Raw genomic sequence first — 26,117 nt, forward strand, 5'->3', positions numbered from 1 at the left:
TCAAACTAATGTGGTAGGTAATTACATAACTAAAACAAACCGAGGAAAGTGCGGAGGATGGACCATGGGTCCGTCCTACGGATGGGTGGTCCCGGTTAGCTGGGAAATTTTCTCAAGGTCTTCGACGGACAGAGGATGATCGTCATCGCCGAAACAAGTAAAGGAGAACGATGACTTGGGAATACCAATTACCCGATTCAGGCTGTTTTAGGGGAACGGAATGGGACTATGCCTTTTGGCAGAGAGGTCGAGCCTTGCATTCCCTCTCGTTTCCCATTCTCCTTGAACCAAGTGCAGCATGAATCCACTTCAGACCGGGCGTTCTGCGTAAAGTAGTTCGATCAGGTCTGACGCTAGTCGCTGTTAGTAAACGACCAAACAATTCCGTTCGATCCTAAGTGGGAAACGCCCAGGACACTTCCGTTACGGGGCAGACGCGGAAAGTCCTAGATTGCAAAACCCGCAACATTCCATGGGAGTGCCGGGTGGAGTTTTCTAGACAACCTTTCCGATGGACTGCTAAGACGTGTCCTAGAGGATTCTAGTGGACACATTACAAGAAATAAATGAGCACATATCCAATCTTGCCCAAATTGATCTTTGCAAAAGACAATAGCGAGAGTTAGTATTCACATAAAGGTATACTGAAAAAACACTAGAAAAGAGGAAACACAGAGAGAGAAAGAGAGAGGGAGAGAGAGATGAGAACTTATGCAATGTCACCCAAAATGATATCTACAATAAAACAAAAACAAGGGTTAGAACTAACATTATGTTGTATTGAAAATATATCAGCAAAAAAAAACCAATAGAGAGAGAGATTAACACCTTTGCCTCTTGCTCCAAATAAACTCTGCAAGAAAACAACAATTAGAACCAACATCAAATTCTATTGAAGACACAATATAAAAGAGAAACAACACATATAGAGAGGGGGGAAAGAAAGGAGAAAGAGAGAGAGAGAGAGAGAGAGAGATGAGAACCTTTGTCTCCTGCCCCAAACAACCTCTGTAATAAAACAACAATAACAACAAGAAACGACATCAAAACTTATTGAAAAAGTAGCAAACAAGAGAAAATTAAAAGAGAGATAGGCACTTTTGTTTTGCCCAAAATCTGGAGATGTATGGAGAAGAAAGTGCATAGGTAAGAAGAACGCTCAAAACCCTAATTACTCTCAATAGGGAGCTTCAATGGAGACGAAAATTCACAAGTATAGAGAAGAGAGGGAAAATTATATGTTGCTCAACTTTTGGATCAAACTGATTTCGTGAGAGGGAAAAAAACCGAAATTGAAATTTCTCCAAAAAAATGGGGCAAAATACAAGGTGAGAGAAACTCAAATTTTGTGTACTATTTATTCTTCCTTTTTTTAATAGAAAACCCAAGATTTGGAGAGAAAAGATTCACCCTCCATGGATGTCAACATCTAGCATTCCTATTGGACAATCCAAAAGGCCCACATCTTAGACTATATTATTTTTAAGGGCCCATTTGTGAGTTTATTTTTTTCCTAATGAGACAACCACTTTATTATCAAGAACATACTATTCACCTTCATCTTTAGCTTACATGTCTTTCTCCTTCTTTCTTCCCTCTCTTCTACCTTTCTCTCTCCTCTTCCGTCTTCCTTTCTCTTTCTCTTGCTCTCTTTCTCTCTCTTTAGTTCTTTGTCCTCTCTCCTCTCAGGTTCATTCACTACAAGTGATATTAGAGTATTAGGCTTTGGTCCTTTTCTTCTTTCCTCTTTCTCCCTTTTTAAATCCCAGAACCTTAGTTACTCAGGTTACAAGTGCATGTACAATAGGAAGGACCACAGCTAGTCTCAGCTTTTTGGAGAAAACAAGAGCTATGGCTGGAGACTTAAACATATCTAGAGGTAAAATGGCTAAACTAGTAGGCATTCATTCTTTTTATGAAAATTTTAGGGTTCCAAGCCAAGTTTAGTGGGACAGGAGTTAGAGATGAGGAAAAAAACCCATCTACATTTTGCTTCAGCCCTCCTCTCTCTTCTTATGCAAGGCTACCAGCCCCAAAAATCACCAAGAACTTATTTAATTCTACTCCAAACCTTCAACCAGCCCTGGAATCTTCTTATTCACTCAACAACTTGAGATCAAGCATTGGAGTGGGGGGTTGATGCACCAAAAGGCTTGTAGAGCAGCCCTCACAATTTGCAGTGCATTTTGCACTACTTGCCCTTGCTTTCTTGAGCTCTTCTGCTCCCCCCTACTGCCATTTGGTACTCTTGGCTGCCCCAGGGCACTCCTTCAGCACCCCTCCCTCTCTCTTCTTGGCACCTTTGACCCTGGAATAAACTTGGAGAAAGATGGACAATAGTTGGAAAATTGGGTATCCATAGATTCTTCACTTGAAGCTACCTTAAACTATTGAAGCTTAACCCAAGCCCTCCTGCCTTGAAAGCTGTTTCCGTGTTTCCGACTGCATTACCGCTGCACAAAGGAGCGGGAACTGGGAAGAAGGAAAAATAGTGAAAAAGGCGCAGAGCAGAAAAAGGTGCGTTGACTGGCAACCAATCCCTGAAAAATTCAAATGTTTGGACACGACCCTCAAGAGGCTTTGGTGTTGGGCCACAGTAACAAAAGAGGAAAAGGCACACCATTAAAATGTGGAAGCGCCCCCGAGTCTATGTAAAAGAGTGTCAAGCTCACTCCTGTGCAAAGTGTATGCATTAGTGGGAATAGGATAAATTAGAATGGTGGGAAATGGGAAAAGGGGCCTAGGCTACGGCTGGCCATGTAAAAGAGGAAAAAGGGGATGACCACCCGAAAGGGATTTAGGGTTTTGTATATAAAGTTGAGAGGTGAATGAGAAGCTCATTCTTGGGTGTGTGGAAAAAAGAGTCTTCTTCTTCCTCTCTTCTTCTCTCCTCCTTGCTTGTGTGCTCTCTTGAGAGAGGGAGTGTGAGAGTGTGAGGGAGTGAGTGTGTGTGAGAGTGAGGGATCAAGAGATTGAAGCTCTTCACCATCTCCTCTCCTCTTCTTCTCTTCTCTTCTCTTTTCTTCTCTTGCGCGCACGGCTATGGAGGATGGAGCTTGGAGATGGAGGAGGCTTGAGGATGCTTGAGCTAGCATCAAGGATCGTGGAGCTACTAGAGTGCAAGAGAGAGGAGGGTACTCGATCAGGCACCAAAGTAAGCTCACAACACTCGTAGGATCGACGGCGCGTCGGCTAGGTGAGAGATAGCCATTAGAGCTCCTTGGAACGCTTGAAGCAATAAGCGGTCAGTGGGTCTTCGCGGTTGAGCGAAAGATCCCACATTTTGGTTCCATTGCCGGGACCACGGATTCAAGCTTGAGCACTTGCGCGCCTCACATCGAGCATCGAAGTAGGGTATTCACCCCCAAAACGGAGCTTGAGATAGGTAGGAGGTTGGGTGCTTTTAATCTTCAGAAAAAGTAAGTATTTTGGGATATTTTGGTTGTTTGCTGATTGGAAAGCATGGAGGATCTATTTCAGTTTTTTGCCTTCGATTTTTGTTGCATTTAGCGTAGGTTAGAGTTAGGAAATCGAACCAGAAAAGGGTAGGGTTCACTGGGTGACTAGATGGCCGAAAAATGGACCTACAAGCCTATCAGGCCAGAAACAAGCAGGAGTGAGTGAGGCGCCGAGGAATTGCTTGCTACACTCACATTGAATTTTTGCACTTGAAGTACACTTAAGGAAACTGAAAGCCTGATTGGGCACAAGTGCACGAGGAACAACACACTCACCTAGTGACCATAAATTGAGGTTTGTATTCAATAATCAAAGGAACTCACTCAGATAAATCGCTCAAGGAACCCACCAATAGGAGAGGACCCAAGACGTAGACAAACACGCGAAGCGCAGGATAGAACCAAGCAAGGAGCACCAACGACGAGGATCCGTCACGACTATTTGACCTAATTGACATCACAGCGGGGCGCAAGAATTCGACCATGACAGAAGAAAGCGCAGACCATCGGTCTAATGAGGAGCTCGATTTGAGTGTATTCCCAGATGCTATACAGCAGATGGTGAGCAGTTACGATGCGCACGCCCGGTACGAGCATCGGGACAGGACAACAGATGCAATCATTGCAGACCTAGAGGAGGAGAGAAGGCTAGCCCGCAAGGCATTGCAAGGCATAGCTGATTATAATAAGGATCAATAGGCTAAGAGCCAAAGGCAAAGCATGGAGCTGCATGAGGTGCAGCGAGTGCTGAACTTGGCTGGCCGGAACCGAACAGACCATGAGAGAGCACTAGAGGGAGACTTGATGCTAAGCGAGCTCCTCATGAAACGGCTACTCGTTAATACCGCAGTAGAGCAGAGTGCCACTGCACTAGCGACATCTCTGCTTGCAGGATTAGGGACAAACCAGGGCTCAAAGAGCCAAGCCAAAATACCGATTGTGGCCAAGCAAATCGACAAGTACCAGCCGCATGATGACCCATACAGCTTTGTCGAGCAGTTTGAGCAGGTCTCCGAAGCCAACGGCCTCAACGACCAGACCCAATGTTTGCAAGCATTCGGGATTTGCTTAGGCGACAAGGGTAGGAGGTGGTACACAAGCCTGGATGCCGTGGAGCGAGCCAACTTCAGCAATCTCAAGGATCTCTTTGTCGAGAGGTTCGCGGAGCCTGGATACTCCGATAACCTGCTAGTATGCTTGATGAATGTCAAGCAGAAAGAGAAGGAGGACATCCGCAACTACGTGACCCATGTGAGGAGTCTCTTTAAGAGAATCCCTTTAGGTGAGCGACCGACTGATAAAGTAGTTTCAACTATGTTTATCAGCAGAATTAGAGACAAGGAGCTGTATAAGGCATTGGCAGGCAATTCAAGCTTGCAGCGGGACGTAGTGGCTAGAGTTTTTGAAGAGGCTATCAGAGTCAATGACCAGGTGAGAGAGTGAAACTCTAGGAGCTCAACTCTAGAGAAGACTAACCCGCAAATCTTGGAGAGAACGTCAGCCTCTAGTGAGCGGTCAAACCCATCACCTCAAGATAAGGGGAAGGCGACCGAGACAGACCAAGGATTGGCTGAGGTCAAGATGGAATTAGCCAAGATACATGACATGTTGAGACGATCAACGCGCCCACACATCCAGTGCATGTACTGTGGCGGAAACCACTTGCCAGCCAAGTGTCAAGACCCTAGGTCGAGACCTTGCACTAACTGCGATAGGTTCGGCCACGATGCCGCACATTGCAAACTACCACAAAGACTTCCGTACTCGTAGCCCTATGGCCAGCCTTATCTAGCTAACAGGCTGCAACCATTCTTCGGAAGGGGAGCCCCATTGGCTCTACCCCGCCTAACGATATAAAACCAACTGTCCCGATAATGGACATAAATCCTACTGGCATTCCTAGACTTCCTGGTCCTTATGTGACTCACCCACTGAGCGACGCTCCCGTACACTACTGGAGGAGCCTAGTGACAAAGAGACCTACATATGCCCTTACGTCTCGCAAGACGACGAGAGCAACGCGGTCCTCATGGATTATCGACCCGTGCCGGTGATGGTGTTAGGACGAGGACGGGGTAAAGGCCTAGGAGGGCAGCCACAGGATCCGGGTCACTTGCTGGACTTGCGGCCACCCCAGTCACGTCTCATCATGCTGCCCTAAAAGAGAGCAGCAAAATAGGGACAAGGCTGACCAAAGGTGCGCAGAGTGCGGAATTACCCATCTTTTCATAGACTGCCCGAAGCGGAAGCCGACCTCTAGCTCAGCTAATGTACCGTCCGTCCCATTGGGGCTGTTTGGTGTCGAAAACCCTGACAAGGAAGCCACACCTATTCCCTTACGGGTTATGACCCGAGCCCAAACGAAGCAGGCCCATATCTCTCTGCTAGGACCTAGCAATATTGACGCTGCCTCAATAGGAAAGAAAAGCCGCAGGCAGAAAAAGAAGAGATCGGAAGCTAAGGTCGCATTGAAGACCGAGAGTGCGACGTCTTTACCTACTAGGAGGAAAGTCTCAAATGGGGAGGGAGAAACTTCAACCCCTAGGACAGCTGAAAAGGGAAGCGCTGAGATAGGGGAATACCCTCATCCTAAGCGGCAATTAGAGGCCATAGAGAAGGTAAGGGAGTGGGTGAGGGAGGCTCAACAGCATCTCACAGATGCTGAACCCATCACAGAGGACGAGATTGACAACCTCTCCAGCATGAGCACACCAAGGTCACTGCCTCAACCTAAGTCGGCCAAAGCCACTACGCCACGAGCAGTGCCCCTGAGGCCAAGTCTAGACACAACAGAACAGTCGCAGCCATTGGTCCGGGCAGCCAGGGCTAAAAGAAGGACGAGTGTCTAACCACCTCTTGACCACTCTCGTGACCACCCCTGTAACACTTAGCCTGGGAGATCTGCTTAGGCAGCACCCCACCCTATGGCAGGACCTTAAACAGTGGGTCGAGGGATCACAAGAGAAAGTCATGGCAGACCAGGATGCAGAAACGCAATTGCCAAGTTTGACGCTGCACTCTGCGCCTAAATCCTTGCACGTCAACGCCTTTTGGGAAGGCTCTGAGATGCACACGGTCCTGCCGATCCTAGCCCTGGGTGACACAACAAGGAAGGGAATTGTAGACACAAGAGCCGGGGTTAGTGCGCTTGGCCACGCAGTGCTGCAGACTTGGGCGAACCCGCCTGTCGAAGCTGCTCGGTTTAATGTCACGCTAGGAAACGGTATGAGAGTGAAGCCATTCGGGGTCTTGAAGAATTGGCCAGTGAAGATCGTAGGTGTCCAGTTCTCTGTCGACTTTATAGTCATGAAGGGAGTGGACTACGATGTCCTATTAGGCCGGCCCTGGATGCGCAACGCTAGAGTCATAGAAGATTGGGGCAACGGCTTGATCTTCCTTGGTAATAGAACTGACGCCGTAAGAATAGAGATGGACACTTAGAAGACCTCACCAGTCAACCTAGATGCCATCTCTGCCATGCTCAAAGGGAACACTCAGGTCAGAATCCCTATGGGCCCTTGACTAAGTACATCCCATGCCCAGAGGATGAGCGGGATTGGATGCACGTTCTCGCTACGATTGACCTGCTATTCTCAGACCATGAGGCATATGAGCAGGCCATCAAAACAATCGGCAAGACAAACGAAGCGCTCTCTACACCTGTCTACATGATGGCAGCAAGCCTCCATGGTAGACCTTGTTGAGATATCAAGCTCCACTCATGATATGCCAGGGTGACCGTTGTGCATTTATGTCACCGACTTGTTAGTTGCAGATGCGGTTGGTACACCGCCCATGAATAATAGCTAGATGACAGCTATCCTTATCTACTCTAGTTCGTGGCTCAGTTAATATGCCACCTTACTTAGTTGAGTTTGGTTTGAGACCCATATATAGGGTTCTTCTATTTCTTTGTATAAGAGTTCTTTTTGGCTTACACAGCTAAGAAGAGGAAAACTGTTTTCAGCCTCCACCTCTGTGTGTATTCCCCCATTGTGCAAGCAAGACAGCTACAAGTGAGACTCCTTCCTTCTCTCCCACAATCTTGACAGACCTAAGCCTGTTACCTTCCAAGTGCCATCCAACAAAAGGGAACTCTAGGAGGTACTGGAATACCTAGCGGACCAGCTAACGAGCAACCCGATTGCCAACTTCAAACTGTTCCAGGATCTTTTAGAGGATCCTAAGTGGCAATGGACCAGGGTGCACGAGCTGAACCTCATGTACAACCGGGCCCTGATTCTAGACCAATGACACGGGGCATACCAAGCCCTAGGAGACGATGCTCAAGGACTTTATGAATATACTCCTGCTGTGAGAGATACAAAAGCCCCTGATGCCTATCGCGCTTAATACGCATCCCAAGTATATGTGAGGCTTGTCCCAAATCCTTCATCTCAAAGCTCTTCTTCAACTGAGATTTAAGAGCATCTAGCTCATCATGAGCTTTCCCTGCTATCAGCATATCATCAACATAGAGTACCAAGATAAGCAAACTGCCATCACGGGCTTTCTTCGTGTAAAGACACGGATCCATAGCACTCCTGCTGTAGCCCTGTGATTGCATAAAGGCATCAAACTTATGATACCATTCCCTAGGTGCCTGCTTCAAGCCATACAAGCTCTTCTTCAACTTGCACACTAGGTGCTCCCTGCCAGGTTCTGCAAAGCCCTTAGGCTGATCCATATAGATCTCATCATGCAAGTCCCCATGTAGAAAAGCCGTCTTGACATCCATCTCATACAGATCTAAGTCAAGCTGTGCAACCAAAGCCAAGACTAAGCGCAGGGTGGTCATCTTAACCACAGGAGAGAAGACCTCATCAAAGTCCACACCATGTTCCTGCTTAAAACCCTTTGCTACCAATCTAGCCTTGTATGCCGGCTTGGGGTGTCCAGGGGTACTTTTCAGCTTGTATACCCACTTGCATGGCAAAGCCTTCTTGCCCTTAGGCAAGGCAACCAAATCCCAAGTCTCATTCTTATGCAGGGAGTCTATCTCAGACTGCATAGCCCTCTCCCAGGAGTGACTGTCACCCCTGCGCATAGCCTCATCATAAGTGAAAGGCTCTCCTGCATCTGTAACCAAAACATAATGCATAGAGGGCTGAAATCTGTCAGGTGGACATCTGTCTCTAGCAGACCGTCTCACCGCAGGCTCTGCTGCCTGTCTAACTGCCTGTCCAACACCCTGGCCCTGTGGAGGAACTGCTGCAGGCTGTACTACTGGCTGTGTTAGAGCTCTAGGCTCCTCCTGAAAGATCACTCTGCGGATCTCAACCACCTTCTCAGGCTGCCTGTGCATCTTGTCTTCATGGAAGACGACATCATGGCTACGTACTATTTTCCGCGCCTGCGGATCCCATAGGCGATAGCCCATCTCTCCTGACTCACCATAGCCAAGGAATATGCATTTAATGCGCTTTGGATCCAATTTACTCCTCTTGTCCTTGGGCACATGGTAGAATGCCTCACATCCAAAGACACGGAGATGCGTATAAGAGGGTGGCTTACCAGCCCAAACTTCCTCTGCAATCTGGAAATCCAATCCACTAGAAGGCGATCGGTTTATGACATGCACTGCCGTACTAATTGCTTCAGCCCAAAAACTCTGGGTTAGGCCTGCATGGCTAAGCATAGAGCGCACATGCTCCTGAATAGTCCTGTTCATGCGCTCAGCCAAACCATTCTGGGGTGGGGTGTAAGGGGCGGTCAACTGACGCTTAATACCCCTGTCATCACAAAACTGTTCAAAATCACGTGAGACATATTCTCCCCCATTGTCAATCCTAAGGCATTTCAGCCTATACCTAGTCTGGTTCTCAACAAGAGCAAGCCAACGCTGAAAGACTGCCAAGACATCAGACTTTTGCTTTATGGGATAAGCCCACAGTTTCCTAGAAAAATCATCAATGAAGGTAACAAAGTACTTCGTGCCACCCATAGACATGCAAGGCATAGGCCCACAAACATCGAAATGCACCAATGCCAAGGGCTCACTCATGCGTGGCCTACCCGATTTCTTATGCGTAGACCTATTCTGCTTACCATAAAGACAATGATCACACGAGTCAAAACGTGCATAGTCCAAAGGCGGAAGATACTGTAAACCAGATAACATTTTCATTCCCTTCAAAGACATATGCCCCAAATGGGCATGCCAAAGTGATATATGTGGGATAGAGCTTACTGCCAAAACATGGTCTACAGAAGACCCAGATACAACAAGAGGATAGAGGCTTCCATCCTTGGCATCTCTAGCAAGCACAAGTCTGCCTTTGGTAATTTTCCAAGCAGAATCCCCAAAATAGACATGAAACCCTGCATCATCCAACTGTCCTGCAGACATAAGACTGCGCGTAAGCGCAGGTACATGACGTACATCCCTGAGAAAAAAGGAACTGCCAGTGGAAAACTGCAACTGAATATCTCCACAGCCCACAATATCAAGAGACCTGTCATCTCCAAGTCTGACTGATCCAGATACAGTACGGTAAGAGTGAAACCACTCACGGTAAGGCGTCACATGGAAGGACGCACCTGAATCCAATAACCAGCACTGTGCATACATACTAGATGTCTCAGTCAAGTGTGAAGCATCAGAAGAACTAGCTGCAAGTATAAACTCATCACCACCATCAGACTCCTCAGTCTGCATGACATTAATTTCCTCAATCTTGACGCTGGACTTCGCAGGTACTATGCTGCGATCAGAGGACTTCTCCTGCACTTTATCTTTCCCATTATCCTTGCGCCTTTCATTGCGCAACTCATGACACTGTGGTCTAATATGGCCCTTTTTCCCACAATGATGACAAGTGACATTTGCATTGCGCCCACGCGACTTACTACGCGACTTGCCACGAGATTTAGACCGACCCTTCTGCGAGTCACGGCCTCGGCCATTACCACGGTCATACCTATCATTCCTGCCTCTAACTGTCAAAGCATGACTACCACGAGAGGCATCCAAGTTTTTGCGATTCACCTATTCCTAAAGAAGAGCACTCTCAACATCTGCCAATTTTAGAGTAGCACTAGAGGCACAAAGAGCAGTGCGGAATACATCCCATGATTCATTCAGAGTCCCAAGCAAGAAAATAGGAGTTACTTCCTCTCCAAAGGTGATATCCTGCGAAGTCAGGTTCTTCAGTATAGCATGGAACTGGCTCAAGTGAGCAGACATAGTCGCATTATCCTTCATGCGCAGATCCATAAGCTACTTCAACCAGTACATCTGACTCGCCGGACTTTTCTTATCATAAAGATTCTGATCTTATTCCATAGATCCCATGCACTCTGTGCTTCCTCAAATACATTATAATCTACCTGTTCAGTGAGAGACAATACAATCATGGACTTGCATAGCTCATCAAGTTCAAGCCAGTCGTCATTGTCCATAGTTTCAGGCTGCTCCGCACTCAACCGAAGTGGCTTAATCTGAGATTTCTGCACCAAGACCTGCCAAATTTGACTCTTCCAGTAAGAGTAGTTGGTACCATCCAACTTTGTAATGTTAAAGATGGCACTATCATGTGAAGATGACGCCATTATGCAGGCTGGAAATGCCCAAACAGTCCAAAACTGCTTGCTGTTTACTGCAGAAACTGCCCAAAAATGACCAAAACGGGGTCCAAAGGGCGAGCAAAGTGTGCCAAAAGTTGCTGCCCACTTAGTACTAGATGCGGTACACAAAATAAGGATATTTCAGCATGAAAAGTACACCTCAGTCCACCAATAACTGCTTGCTGTAATAAATTGCAGGTATGCAGTCTAGAGAGCAAACTGTCCCAAAATAGGATCCAATGTCAAGCAAACAATGCTAGGTCCAAAGCCGGCATGAAACGGACATAAGCAAGGCCAATGACAGTGAAAAGAACATGAGCTCAACACCGAAGCATGTCAAAATAACATCTGCCAGTGAAAGGCACACCCCCAGACACTCTAGGCAAGGTGTTCCTGTAACTGCCAAAAACCTGACACAAATAGGTGTCTGCTCAAAGAGAAAGATCCAAATATGAGACTCAGCTCATAAGCATCCTGTGAACCAAGAGTACATCAATGCATATCCATAAAGATCGGAGTATGATCCCAAAGTCTCAATGCGTATGTAGCTGCTCAAGACATAAACTGCTCCAAATACATGTAAGTGCTCCAATAGCATGCAACTGTCAAAGGTTAAGCAAGCATATAAAATGCTCCCACTGGCACAAAAGGCATACAAAGCGAGCTCAGAAGCTCAAACAACCCAAGAGAAAGCACCAGTGATAAGTGAACTTGTCAATGCATCAAGCGCATCCAAGAGAGCATGACATACATGAAGCACCGGTCGTATTAACCATGAAGTAATACATAAGCCCAAATAAGCTCTCGGTTAACTCAATGACATCTAAATAGCAACCAAGATCAATGATCAAGTAAGCTGGGAATGCTCAAATACATCCAAATTCAAGCTCCAAATGTCGGTATGGCATACACGAACCAAATAGCATATGTCACGAACCAAAGCATGTAATGCAAAAGCCTAACTGTCAAGCAGAGACATGAGGCATAGGCGGTCCACGAGCATGCCAAGTCGGTCCAAATGCCAGTGAAGACAGAGCTAATGTGAAGCTCAAAAGCATCCCATAATCTCATACATATGCTCCAAGTCGTCCCCAAATGTCAGAGACATCATGCCAAAGCTCAAAGCATACATCCGGTATCGGTAGGTAAGTACCAAAGCATGTAAAGTACCTTCAGCCCACTATTATTCCAGCATGTATTTACTATTATAAATAGTAGATTTCAGTCCCGTATTCAAGCTAAAATTGCTCCAAGTCGTCCCCAAATGTCAGAGACATCATGCCAAAGCTCAAAGCATACATCCGGTATCGGTAGGTAAGTGCCAAAGCATGTAAAGTACCTTCAGCCCACTGTTATTCCAGCATGTATTTACTATTCTAAACAGTAGATTTTAGCCCCGAATTCAAGCCAAAATCATGGTCAAACCAAATGCATACATCCCCAATACATCCGGGTAGGAAGTAGACCGCATACGGGCATCAAATAGCTCCAATGGAATGAGGCATAAGCAACAAATGTTAGTGTCAGGGATGCTGCCCTGTTTCCAGCACTGTTATGCAGTGAATGATAGTTTCAAAACTGAGAATGATCAGCTCCCAACCTCAATGTCAAGCCAAAGCATCAAAATGACATCCAAAAATGGCTCAAATGCCCTCCAAATAGGCCAATGATGAGTGCTCCATGAGCAACAAAGCATTCAGTTGTAAAACATGGAGGTCAACGTCTGAAAATGGGCGCCATATTCAGTGTGTTGAGGCCTGGAGTGCTGCTATAATCACGTGGCTGAATGTTGAGTGTGGGGGGGCTCAATGATGGCCCAAGGTAGGCACATACCAAGCCATGAAGGCCCAATGCAAAGGGGAGGGAAGATATGAGCTATGGAGCTCAAGAAGAGTGGCTGCCCTTTGTTCCTGCCCTGTTTCAAACTGTAGACTGAAATAAAACCCTGAAAGAATGATCAAATACCTCAGTCTCAATGCCTTGAAGGTGCCTCAATAGGCCGGGAAGGTGCTCGGGAAGCCGGGGAGTGACGGGAGCTCGGGGAGATCGGATATGGCTGCCGGGATGGAGATCCAATGCGTGAAGGGAGTTGATGCGAAGGTAGAGAAGCACCGAGTCGAGCTCGAGCAAGAGGAATCCAAGCTCTGATACCAGTTGAAAGGTGAGAAGGATCGAAGCTTGCACGCAAGCTATGGCGGGAGAGCAAGAGCAAGAAAGAGAGAGACAAGAAATGGGAACTCCAATAGTCACAATGTGTGACCGGGCCTTCCTTTATTCAAATTGTCACTAAAAGAATAAAGAATAAAGTGACGTGACGGGCGCCTGCCACCTGTAGTGTGCAGTGGCGGGTACTGTCAGTGTAGTAATACACGGGGCGGCACGGCGGAGGCACCTTTACCCCCAACATGTTCCAGTCTAGGGCTCGTAAAATTAGTGTAGTGGTGAGAGCCTTTTTCAACTCCTCATATGCGCGCTAGCATTCCACTGTCCACTCGAACACTATCAACAGCTTGTACAATGGTCTAGCAATTAGTGTGTAATTTAGTACAAAGCATCGATAATATCCCGTGTGTCCTAAGAAGCACTGAACTCCCTTGTAGTTATCGGGTGGTGGCAAATCCACAATGACTCTGACTTTAGAAAAGTTAGTGGCAATGCCGTTCTTTGACACCATGTGCCCTAAGATGCATCCATGTTTCACCCAGAACTGGCACTTTAAGGGGTTCAAGGAGAGACGATATAAGCGGCACCGTTCAAAGACTGCCTGGAGCTTATTTGAGTGGTCGATCCAGGTAGAATGTATACATAGATCATCGAAAAAGACCTCTAACTCCTTACGAAGCATGTCTTTAAATATGGTGCACATGAGGCGTTGGAAATTGGCAGGGGCATTGGTCAACCCAAAGGGCATGACTATGTATGCAAAGACGCCCCACTCAGTGGCAAAGGCGGTCTTGTGCCTGTCTGCAGGATGTACTTGCACGTGGTTGTACCTTGAGAAGCCATCCAAGAAATTGTAAGCTTCCTTGCCTACCACCCTCTCAAGCATGTGCTCGGTATATGGCAAGGGATAGTTGTCTCTCTTTGTAGCAGCGTTCACCTTCTTGTAATTGACGCACACTCAAATTTTGCCATTCTTCTTTATCACGATGACTATGGGGGACACCCAATCTGTTTGCTCCATTTCGTAGATGAATCCAACTCTCATCAGCTTGTCGATTTCCTCTTTGACAGCATGAGCATGTTTGGATTCATGGGGTACGATCGCTGCTTGACCAGCGTTGCGTCCGTCGTCATAGGTATATTGTGAGTCACAACACTCGGATCTACCACCCGTAGCTCTTCTAAGGACCAGGCAAATACGTCTATGTACTCCCACAAGAGAGCAACAAGGCTTAACTCTTCTTCACTAGTCAAGTCATCAGCAATGAACACTGGTTGGGGTATCTCCCCTTCCAGGGCTAGGTTCACCTCCTTGACCTTGGCTGGTCCTTCGATTGGTTCGCTCATCTGCCCTTGACGCTTGGCACTTGGCAGCACCACTACTCTATCCCCTCTTTTGAATTTAGCAAAGATTTTAGGGAGGTCTTGTGGCTTTCGCTGCTCTTCTGATCATGTATCCTTCGGGTACTTTTCCCTATCCTGCTTTGACCGTCTGCGTTTCAGGTGGACGGGTAAGTCCCCCTTGGTGCGTCTGGTCATGTGTGGCCTAGGGATCTCTGGGTCGCTATCCGAAGTAACTTCAGATTCAGAGTCGAACCTTTCATCTTTGCTGGAAGAGGTGGTGTCGCTTGGTGCTCGCAATTCGGATGGCGATTCGGTTCTAAGTATTGATATCGTCCCTGATTGGGCTAGGCCTGCTTGCTCAAGGTCTATGGCCCCCATACATTCCAACCACACACGATCACATTTCATGCGCATGACTCCTTGCTCCAATCTAAGGGTCTGCCTTTTCTGCAACTTGGCGTCTGCTCGTATCTGCTCAATCTCTCGTCCTTCAGTGTCGCTTCCGCATGCAGGACGTAAAGCCTATTGGCTGTCCATTACCTTCTTATGTGAAGGTATCACAGGCCGATTGTCCGCAGACAGATGAGCAGAGGGCCGAAATGGCCAAGATCCCTTATGCTTCAGCCATGGGCAGTTTGATGTATGCCATCATAGCCACTCGTCCAGATATTGCGCATGCAGTTGGTGTTATGGCACGCTATATGGCTACACCTGGCAGCAGACATTGGGATGCCGTGAAGGGTATCATGAGGTACCTGAAGGGCACAGCAGATATGTGTATTTGCTATGGCAGCCAGGATACAGGGGTCGTGGGGTACACTGACTCCGATTATGGAGGACATGCAGATAGTAGGAAGTCCACTTCTGGCTATGTATTCACCTATGCTGGAGGGGCTGTCTCTTGGATGTCCAGGGTTTAGAAGTGTACGGCTTTGTCTACCACTGAGGCCGAGTATGTTGCAGCCACTGAGGCTTGCAAGGAGGCCATATGGTTAGGCCGTCTAGTTGCTGACCTTGGGATTGATGCTACACCTACACTGCATTCGGATTCTATGAGTGCCATTCAGTTGGCTAAGAATCCGGTCTTCCATGCGAAGACGAAACACATTGAGGTGAGGTATCACTTCATACATGGTGTCGTGGAGGACAGGTATGTTGACCTTGTCAAGATCTCCACTGACGAGAATCCTGCAGATCTGCTCACGAAGAGCCTCACTACTGAGCACTTTGCCTTCCTTAGAAGGTTGATGGGCGTTGGATGAGATGTCGCCTTTCCTCATCCCTTGTACCTATGTACATTTGTACTGTCTTTTCTTTTTCTTTTCTCTCTCACTAGGGCAGATTCGCCTTTAAGTGGGAGGTTGTTGGGGGTAAAGGCGCCTCCGTCATGCCGCCCCGTGTATTACTACATTGACAGTACCCGCCACTGCACACTGCAGGTGGCGGGCGCCCGTCACGTCACTTTATTCTTTATTCTTTTAGTGACAGTTTGAATAAAGGAAGGCCCGGTCACACATTGTGACTGTTGGAGTTCCCATTTCTTGTCTCTCTCTTTCTTGCTCTTGTTCTCCCACCATAGCTTGCGTGCAAGCTTCGATCCTTCTTACCTTTCAGAACATAGCGTTCCATGTACACATAGACGCCTCTAAGTTTGCTATCAGAGCTGTGCTATGCCAACCTGACGAACATAATCTAGACTACCTGGTGAGTTTTGCCAACAGGCAGCTCACAGAGACCGAGATGAACTATTCCACGACGGAAAGGGAAGGGTTGGCCATGGTGTTCGCGGTAAAGAAATTCAGGCATTACCTGTTGGACACTCCCTTTGTCTTCTTTGTTGACCATTAGGCCTTGCTGTATCTTGTAAATAAGCCTTGCCCTATGGGACGCATAGCTAGGTGGTTACTTCTGCTACTGGAGTTCAACTTCTCTGTGGTTGTGCGTAAAGGGAAGCAGCATTACATGGCTGACCACATGTCTCGCATACCCACAGGAGAAGCCGCTGGACAAGGCATATCGGACGAATTGCCGGATGCTCATCTCTTTAACCTGTCTAGCGAGAAAGAATTATTTAAAGCTGATCTGACACTGTATTGGGCCGAAGACATAGTGCAAGTACTAGAGAGCGGACTATCTGAGCGACCAATTGAGAAGGCCAGGCTGAGAAGACTTATCCTGAAAATTCAACCTTACCAACTGATAACAGGCCAACTTTACAGGTTTGGACAAGACGGATTATTGCGCAGATGTGTATGTGAGCATGAGATGCACGACGCATTAAACGAAGCACATGGCGGGATCGCTGGAGGACACTTTTATCCTATTCCCACTAATGCATACACTTTGCACAGGAGTGAGCCTGGCACTCTTTTACACAGACTCGGGGACGCTTCCACATTTTAATGGTGTGCCTTTTCCTCTTTTGTTACCGTGGCCCAACACCGAAGCCTCTTAAGGGTCGTGTCCGGACATTTGAATTTTTCAGGGATTGGTTTCCAGTCAAGGTGCCTTTTTCTGCTTTTGCGCCTTTTTCGCTATTTTTCATTCTTCCCAGTTCCCGCTCCTTTGTGCTGCGGTAATGCAGTTGGAAACACGGTAACATTACCCCCCTCCTAGCCAAGTGCCAGTCCCATGGCACTGCGGTGGGACAAATGGGTAAGTTAGGTCGGTCGGTAGGCGGAACAAGTAGGTGGGTGGTTAGGGATGATGACCTGGAGCGAGTCCGGTGTGCGTTAAGCTCCATGAAGACACTCTGCATCTGTACACGGTTGTAGCCGGTCGTTTTGTGAGTATGAGAAGTGCTTGAAGCAATGCGACGATGGTATTGGAGGGATTTATTCTGATAAAACCCCTCGAACTCTGTTTGGCTTGAAAACCTATGGCTTCGATTGAAGATCCGTATCTTGGCTTTGAAGGCCCTCAGGCCAGTGGACTCAATAAGCTATTCGTGGATCTTGAGGCGTTGGGCATGGATCATTGGACGATGTAGTTCCAAGATCTATGCCAATGGTAGTTTTACCTGGAGCTGGTTCGATCATGGTGGCCATCAGCACCAAGTGGATGGCTGGAGGCCGGCACGCTTTGGATCATTAAAGGGTGCCATGGGTGATGGTCTTCCGCAGATAGCCATTTCTTGAGAGTCAACATAACCTGCAAGAAAAGTTGTGCCCTCCCTAAGGGGTGTGCTACTTGCCGTGTAGTGTGTTATACGTGTGGCAATGGAACTGGGAGATGGGTCTAACCTTGGCAAGCCCTTGGTAAATTCCCACTCTTGAGGACCTAGCTTGTGCTTCGTTGGTGGTGTGGTGCGAGCCTTAGGGTGACAAGTCTGAAAGTCCTGCCCTTGATGTGCCCTAAATGTGATGTGGGGGAGGGGGCTAGGGAGAACTCTAGGTGCAGTGATTATGGTGCTTTTTTTTTTTGAGGATACGTAGGCCTAAGTGTCTTATTCGGAATGAGGAGGAGAAGGGGGGCGGAGAGACTTGCTCAAAAATTGGCGACTCTGCATGTAATTTTTTAGATTCATGCGGACATGAAGGGAGATAGTGGAGAGAAAGGGGTGGTTGCATCTAGTGAATTGGCTGTGTCGTTCACGTCCTCTAGGAGGGCTAGGAAAAAAGAGGGAAGGAGACTAGCCCTCATCATGAGACGAGCCATGGCACAATTATCTATGGCATTAGGGTCAAAGAATAGGGGAGACAGGCCGCACTCTTGTGGAGTCGGGTCCTGCTTAAGAAGTAGCCTAAGTAGCCTAAGATAGTTACACGTGGTTATAAAAGCAGGGTCAGGACATGAGGAAAAGTCCACAAGGAAGCACATCATAGACTCGTCTAGGCTTTCCGTGGTAAACAAAAGGGCTTTTTCAAAGGATGCTATAATGGAGTTATAAACGATGGGAAAGTCATACTGCCCATGGAGGGTGGTGTCAAAATCTACGCCTACCCTTCGAGGGTACGCCATGTAAGTAGGGTCGTTCCGCTCGAACCGTAGGGTATTACAAAAAGCCATCCAGGCGAGCATGCTTATGTCGCATACTCACCTATTAGTGGGAATAGGATAAATTAGAATGGTGGGAAATGGGAAAAGGGGCCTAGGCTATGGCCGGCCATGTAAAAGAGGAAAAAGGGGATGACTACCCGAAAGGGATTTAGGGTTTTGTATATAAAGTTGAAAGGTGAATGAGAAGCTCATTCTTGGGTGTGTGGCAAAAAGAGTCTTCTTCTTCCTCTCTTCTTCTCTCCTCCTTGCTTGTGTGTGCTCTTGAGAGAGGGAGTGTGAGAGTGTGAGGGAGTGAGTGTGTGTGAGAGTGAGGGATCAAGAGGGTGAAGCTCTTCACCATCTCCTCTCTTCTTCTTCTCTTCTCCTCTCTTTTCTTCTCTTGCGCGCACGGCTATGGAGGATGGAGCTTGGAGATGGAGGAGGCTTGAGGATGCTTGAGCTAGCATCAAGGATCGTGGAGCTACCGGAGTGCAAGAGAGAGGAGGGTACTCGATCGGGCACCAAAGTAAGCTCACAACACTTGTAGGATCCGGCTAGGTGAGAGATAGCCATTAGAGCTCGCTTGGAACGCTTGAAGCAATAAGCGGTCCGTGGGTCTTGGCGGTTGAGCGAAAGCTCCCAGAAAAGCCTAGCCCCCTCAAGATCCTTTAGCCCCCTCTTTACCACTTCTACTCAGATTGAAGACATGGAGCTCAGTATGCAAAAACTTTTTGTGGAAAGCCAAGAAAGCTCCATTTGAATCTTCCATTTCGAGATCGAAACTTAAGAGCACACACTGGAGTCCCATCATCAGTGGAAGCATTCGAATGCTTGAATTCTTCATCCATTATAGTGCTCCAACCACCATCAAAGATTTCTTAATAGAGCGATTAGCATCATAATGGGTTATGTTTCAACCATCTTCCCTAAACATTGAGATATGTCAATCTAATCTTAATCTCTCATATTCATCCACTTCCTAAATCATTTTGTTGTGGAGAGATTAAAGATTGCATAGGCTTTACTAGTTCAATCACTTATTATATACATATCTCCAATGAAATTCAAGATTGAGTTTTCTTCCTAATGTATCATAACTAATGCTAAATCAATTGTAATTGCTAACATTAACCCCCTCTTTATCTTGTGTGCCTTGGATAAGTCTCACAGTGAGTAATAGACCTTTGTAAATGGGTAAGTAGTAGCAACCAGTGATTCATTGGGACTGCCAAGGTAACCCTTATCCAAGCTTTTTTTTATCCTTGCATCTTATGCTAATTTATTATTAAAAATGTATGCCATATATACTCCGATTGAGGAAAAAGGCTGATGTTAGGCGAGGTGGTAAGACAAAAGAGAGTGACCCTCCCTTACAACTTATTAACACCTTGAAGGGGTGCACAACCTGGCTGAGGGGGAACTTTTCCCGCCTGTGAGTGATCTAGAACTTGATACTTGTATGTAGGTGATGGTAATATCCTGTGATTTCCACCTCTCCCAATGAATGATCCCCCTTGAATACCCTTTCAATGCTGATGGTACCTATATATGACACTTGAAGTGTATGCAGTCAAAAGAGATGTATGGTAGTAAGCTTCACTTATGCAATGATGATAGAGTAGATGGATATGCACTTGTCCTTGGGATGGTGATTAGTATTCTCAGGATCGTATTTATGATGTTCCTCAAGCCTCTTAGTATATGAACCATTCATATAGTGATTTTGCTTTAAGAGATAGATAGTATTTTTAGTCATAGTCAATCAGGACTATCATAAAGATCTAATTGTAGAAAATTCTATATTGCACATGGGATTAAACTCTATATATCATCTTGAAGAGGGAATTTTCCCCTTCAGTTTGAATAAAAATTCTCCCCAATTGAAGCTACCATGGTCTGAAAGTTATGGCTATTTTTATGCACTAGGGTCACTAGGATGTGGTGTAGAGACCACTCCATGATACACAGAAGTCCCATTGCAAAATATTTTGATTATTTTTTGTCACAAAGCTTAATATATCATCTCAAAGACGGCTTTGTCCCCTTTGACATTGAATGAAAAATCTCACCAATCAAAGTTTCCTACCAAAAGTTATATCCCATTTCTAACAATAGGTCCTGTGGATTGCATCTAGATGACTAAAAGGCAAAAGTAAGGCCCATGAAGAACTCCAGAGGGAAATTCAAGACCCCAAGAATTCCATGAATGATGAATCCATGTTGGCATAGGATTTCTATGGTGATATACATGAGGAAATACTCGATATATGGATCCCTACAGTCTACTCAACCACACCTTATGTTAGCATGGGCTTCGTCACTGGAACACCATAATGAAATGGTCACCAACCCCTACTGAATGATGTCAAAGTTTGATGAAGAATTTGAGAAAATGGCCTCTCATACTCTAGAACTCAACAAACCTTGTAGTAGCTCTCCACTCTTGTTGATCAACTAGCTACAACTTCATCCCAAGAGAGGGAAAATGAAATTAAGCACAAGTCTACATGCCTGCCACCACTGGAGCCACAGCATGGCCCACAGGGCATCCTTGGATGTAAAGGGATTCCCCCTTCTACCTATGAGGTTACTGAACCCTCTCATGTGCATGATGATCCCGTATTGAGCTCCCCTATCAAGTATGCAGCCAATGCCCCACTAAGGCCCTCTCCTACCATTATTAGAATATCCCCCACTCTCTCTAGGATCCCCAATGGAACCTATATGAATCAACCCCAATAGTATGTATGGACATCATGGGATGTATGGATAGTAAGGGTTTCATGGATAGCAAGGCCATCACGATCTACATGCCCTTACAAGACAGCTAAGGTCAAGGTTCATAGTATGTATGCCATGCAAGATTGGCACAATTATGATGATGACTTACCTGCTAACCATGTTGAGCATATTGAGGATGTGCATCGTGAGCCGTTCTATGAATCGGAGGATGGATTTCCTTTTAAACTAGGTGGTTATCAATTCCAAATACTTGATCTGACATCCCAGCCAACTACCACCTCCCTTTGCTCCATCTCTTTGGATGCTTTGATGGGTTCTCCGAGCCCCAGCATCCTGCACATTCAAGGCAGTATCCATGGGAAGCATGTCTTCATCCTTGCGGATAGTGGTAGCACTCATAATTTTGTTAATAATTCAGTCATTGACTGGTTGAAATGCACCCCTACCAAATTATACCATCCCTGGAAGGTCCAAGCAGTAAATGGAGAGGAAGAAATTAGCACGCGTGTATGCCCCACACTTCCCTTATGCTTGGCTGAAAATTATGTGGCATTGGTTGACCTAATTTCCTTAAATATGGGCCCCATTGATGTTGTCTTGGGTTGTGATTGGCTGAAACAATTGGGGAAAATTACAATGGACTTTTCTTAGCTTTACATGGAGTTTTTGATGTATGGATAGCTCATCCACTTAGAAGGATTTCAAGATCATGTTGATTTTCAGCTCATTACAGTCCAAAGCAACTCTAACAAGAGTTTAATAAATGATCGTAGATCTTTTTCTTGAAATTGAATAAGGAAAATTTAGGTCAACCCTCTAAAGTATCAAAGGATTGAGCCTTGCAGGCCCTACTTGAGGAGTACAGTGATCTATTTGAGATGCTTACGACCCTCCCCCCTAAGAGGCAAGGGGACCACCCACTTGATTTGGAGCCCCATTCCAAGCTAGTAAACAAGCCACCTTACATTCTCTCTAAGTGTGCTAGAGATGGGTTTCATTGAGCCAATTTATTTTCCTTATGAATCCCCCTATTAATCAAGAAGAAAGATGGATCTTTCCGCATGTGTATCGACTACTATAGAGACTTGAGCAAAATCACAATGAAAAATCACTACCCCATCCCAAGGATTGATGACTTGGTGGATGATTTGAAAGGGTCGTGCTTTTTCACTAAGATTCATTTGCTCTCTAGCTACCATCAAATCCATATGAGGAAGGGCGATGAGATAAAAATGGCCTTTAGGACTGATTGTGGGCTCTATGATTTTCTAATGATACCTTTTGGGTTGACTAAGACCCCCACAACATTTTAGAGTCTCACGAATAAAATTATTCAACCCTTTTTATTCAAGTTTGTGCTCATTTTCTTTGATGACATCCTCATTTACAGCAAGTCACAAGAGGAGCACTTTTGACACATGTCAAAACGATGTTTGACATATTGAGAGAGCATCAATTCTTTGTTAATAAGGAGAGAAAATGTATCTTCATGCAGACATCTATGGAGTACTTGAGACACATTGTGAGAAAAAATGAGATCTAGGCTAACCTTCAGAAGGTGCAATGTGTTAGAGACTGGCCCATCCCATCCACCATCACTTCATTATGTGGCTCCCTTGGTCTCTCTTCATTCTATAGATGCTTCATTATGCACTATGCCAACATTGTAGCACCATTGACTGATCATTTAAACAGGAAATCATTCTTTTGGAATGCCATTGTTGATCATAACTTCAAACAGTTGAAGGAAATACTTACTTCTACCCCCATCCTTGTCTACCCTAATTTCTCTAAGATATTTACTATTCATTGTGATAGTAATGGCATGAATATTGGTGCAGTATTGCTGCAAGAGCATGGTGTGGTTGCATTTGAGAGGCTGCAAGCTTGATGATAAGGAGATGCAGATGAATGTTTATGACTATGAGATGTTGCCCATCCTCCATGCGATTGAAAAAGTGGCATCACTATTTTTATGGCACTCGCTTTGAAGTAAAAAGTGACCTTCAAGTCCTCCATTACTTCCTAAATCAGTCCACCTTGACTCCTAAGCAAAGGCAATGGGTGGGAACATTATAAAACTATGACTTTGACATTTCTCACACTTGGGGCAAAGATAATCTAGTGGTTGATTGACTCTCTCGGATGTAGGCATGTAGAGTATCCTCTATCTCATATTTGCATAGTGATTGGATTGAAGAGCTTTAAGAATCTTATTTGTTAGATGATAGCTTCAACCACAACTTCTAGAAATTATAGCATAGGGTCATGTTTGAAAACTCCCAATATCAGCTCAAGCATGGCCTTATTTGGTCCCATGGCAAGATCATCATTCCACATACTTCTCCCTTCACATAGAAGATCATGGAAGAGATGCATTCTTGTCCCATTGCTAGTCACTTGAATATTTTCAAAACATATGACATGATTTCCAAGAGCTTTCATTGGAAAGGCTTATGGAGGGATGCCAAGGACTTTGTGACCAAATGTGTCCCATGCCAACAGAACAAGGACAATGCACTCAAGCATGTTGGCCTCTTGCAACCTCCCCTTATTCCTAAGGGAAAATTGAACTATATCAAAATGGACTTCATCATTGCCCTCCTTGTGACCGAAAAAGGTTGGAATAGTATATATGTGGTAGTCGACAACCTCATCAAAGTTACCCACTTTATCCCCACTAAGGCACAATACATTGCCTCTCAAGGAGCCGCTCTATTTATGGAATATGTCTTCAAGTTGCATGTCCTACCACAAGTCACAATACATGATCGGGATGTTAAGTTTATGAGAAAATTTTGGCAGAGAGTTTTCATATCTATGGGTACTAAACAAGCTACATCTGCTTCATACCACCCCTAGACAGATGGCCAGACTCTCAAAAAGAGTAAAAAAATGGCTTAAGACATATTTGGGACACTTTTGCCATGATGTGCAATATAGTTGGGATATGTGGCCCCACTTGGTTGAGTTTTCCTATAATAACTCCACCCACTCTAGCATTAGGGTTTTCCCTTTTGAGGCATTATATGGGTATAAGGTCCCCCTTCCTAGAGTTTGATTCAATGATAAGATCAACCCTTAAAGTCTGGATTGCATGCAGATCCTACTTTAGCAACGTGAAGTGAATCTTCAAAAGGCACAAACCCACATGAAACTCTATGTTGATGAGAAAAGAAGGCATTTGGAATTCCAAGAAGGGGAATTGGTTCTCTTGAAAGTGTATAAGTCCCGCTAATCCACTCTCAAAGAGGGCAACAATAACAAGCTGGCCCACCGCTTCTATGACCCCTATCGAATCCTGAAGAGAGTTGGTGGCTTGGCCTATTTATTAAAGATTCCCCCTACCACCAACATACAAAATGTGTTTCATGTCAGCTAGTTAAAACTCTTCATTGGCACCTAAATGGACTATGTGGAATACCTTCTCTCCATGGATGAAGAAGGTATCATTCAGTATATCCTTGAGGCAATCATTGGGCAATGAGATAAGCACTTAAGATCTCGATCCATGAAAGACTACCTCATCAAATGACAAGGCCTACCCCTGGAAGAAGTCTCTTGGCACCTAGCCACCATTTTCAATGAATTTCCTCACTTCCAAGAGGCCCAATGGGCTGAATACTAGCTAGTTATGTCCTCATTACCTCCCCCTACCAGTATACAATTGCACATTGTTTTAGAATAGTTTTTTACTTGCCCAAATCTTAGACAAATGAATCCTACATTTGGGCTAAAAGTACTTGCCATAAGCTCTATTCGACATGAGGCACGCCCGATTTTGAGCAGCTTATCAAAAGTTATGACAATTTTACCTTAGCAAGCTTGCCGTTGTCAACATGATGTCCATAGTCTTTACCCATCCATTTTCATTGTAATGTGGCTCACAGTAGTACTCTGCACCTCACTCCCTGATCTCACCTATCACGTTCCTCCATCTCTCTACATTTTCTAGGGTGAAAACCTTCAGGGTGGGGATGGATTGTAACGAGCACTGGATACATAAAAACTAGGGGTTAGACACCCAGTCATATTGATTGGGTATATAAGGTGTAAGAGTTCAAATTTAGGGCAACCACTTATTATTAACAACATATTATTCACCTTCATCTTCAGATTCCATGGCTTCCTCCTTCTTTCTCCCCTCATTTATGCCTTTCTCTCTCCTCTTTTAGTCTTCCTTTCTCTTCCTCTCTTACTCTTTTTCTCTCTCTTAAAATCTTTCTCCTCTCTCCTCTCAGCTTCATTCATTACAAATGCAAGGACAATATTAAATGCAATCAATAATAGTTGGTTTGTCATGTACAAGTGCTCATAACCCAGAAGGAAATGGAAAAAGTGAAAGAGGTCACCCACCTATTGTGAATGCATCGGCAAAAGCATGTGCAGAGATGGTAAAAGAGTGGCCACAATTGCTTCCTTATACTTTGTGGACTGATAGAACAACTTATAGTGCTATTACATTATATATGCCTAGTATATTGATTTATGCTCAAAAACCTATCATGTCAATAGAAGAGATGATCATCACATGGAGTGTGCTACCTTAGGAAGAGGATCTAAATTGAGAGGATTTGTTGGTCTTATGTATTAAATAGTTGGAAAGGACGTGAGAAGACATAGAGGCAACAGTCACAAAGTTAAGGGTAGCAAGGATACAAAAAAAGAATCTATTTGAAAAAAGACATAGTTTGAGGCCAAGAACCATACAAGCGCGAAATTGGGTGTTGGTTTATGACAAAAATTTGGAAAATCACCATAACACCATATAACTTAAAGTCTCCAAACGATGGTTTAGACCCTATGTAGTAAGATAGGTGTTTGATAATATTACTTATGCATTAAATGAGGTGGATAGGATAGCCA

This window comes from Lygodium microphyllum, chromosome 23 (genome assembly GCF_053477565.2).
Source record: "Lygodium microphyllum isolate KBCC chromosome 23, Lygodium_microphyllum_v1.1.10, whole genome shotgun sequence".
NCBI classification, from domain to species: domain Eukaryota; kingdom Viridiplantae; phylum Streptophyta; class Polypodiopsida; order Schizaeales; family Lygodiaceae; genus Lygodium; species Lygodium microphyllum.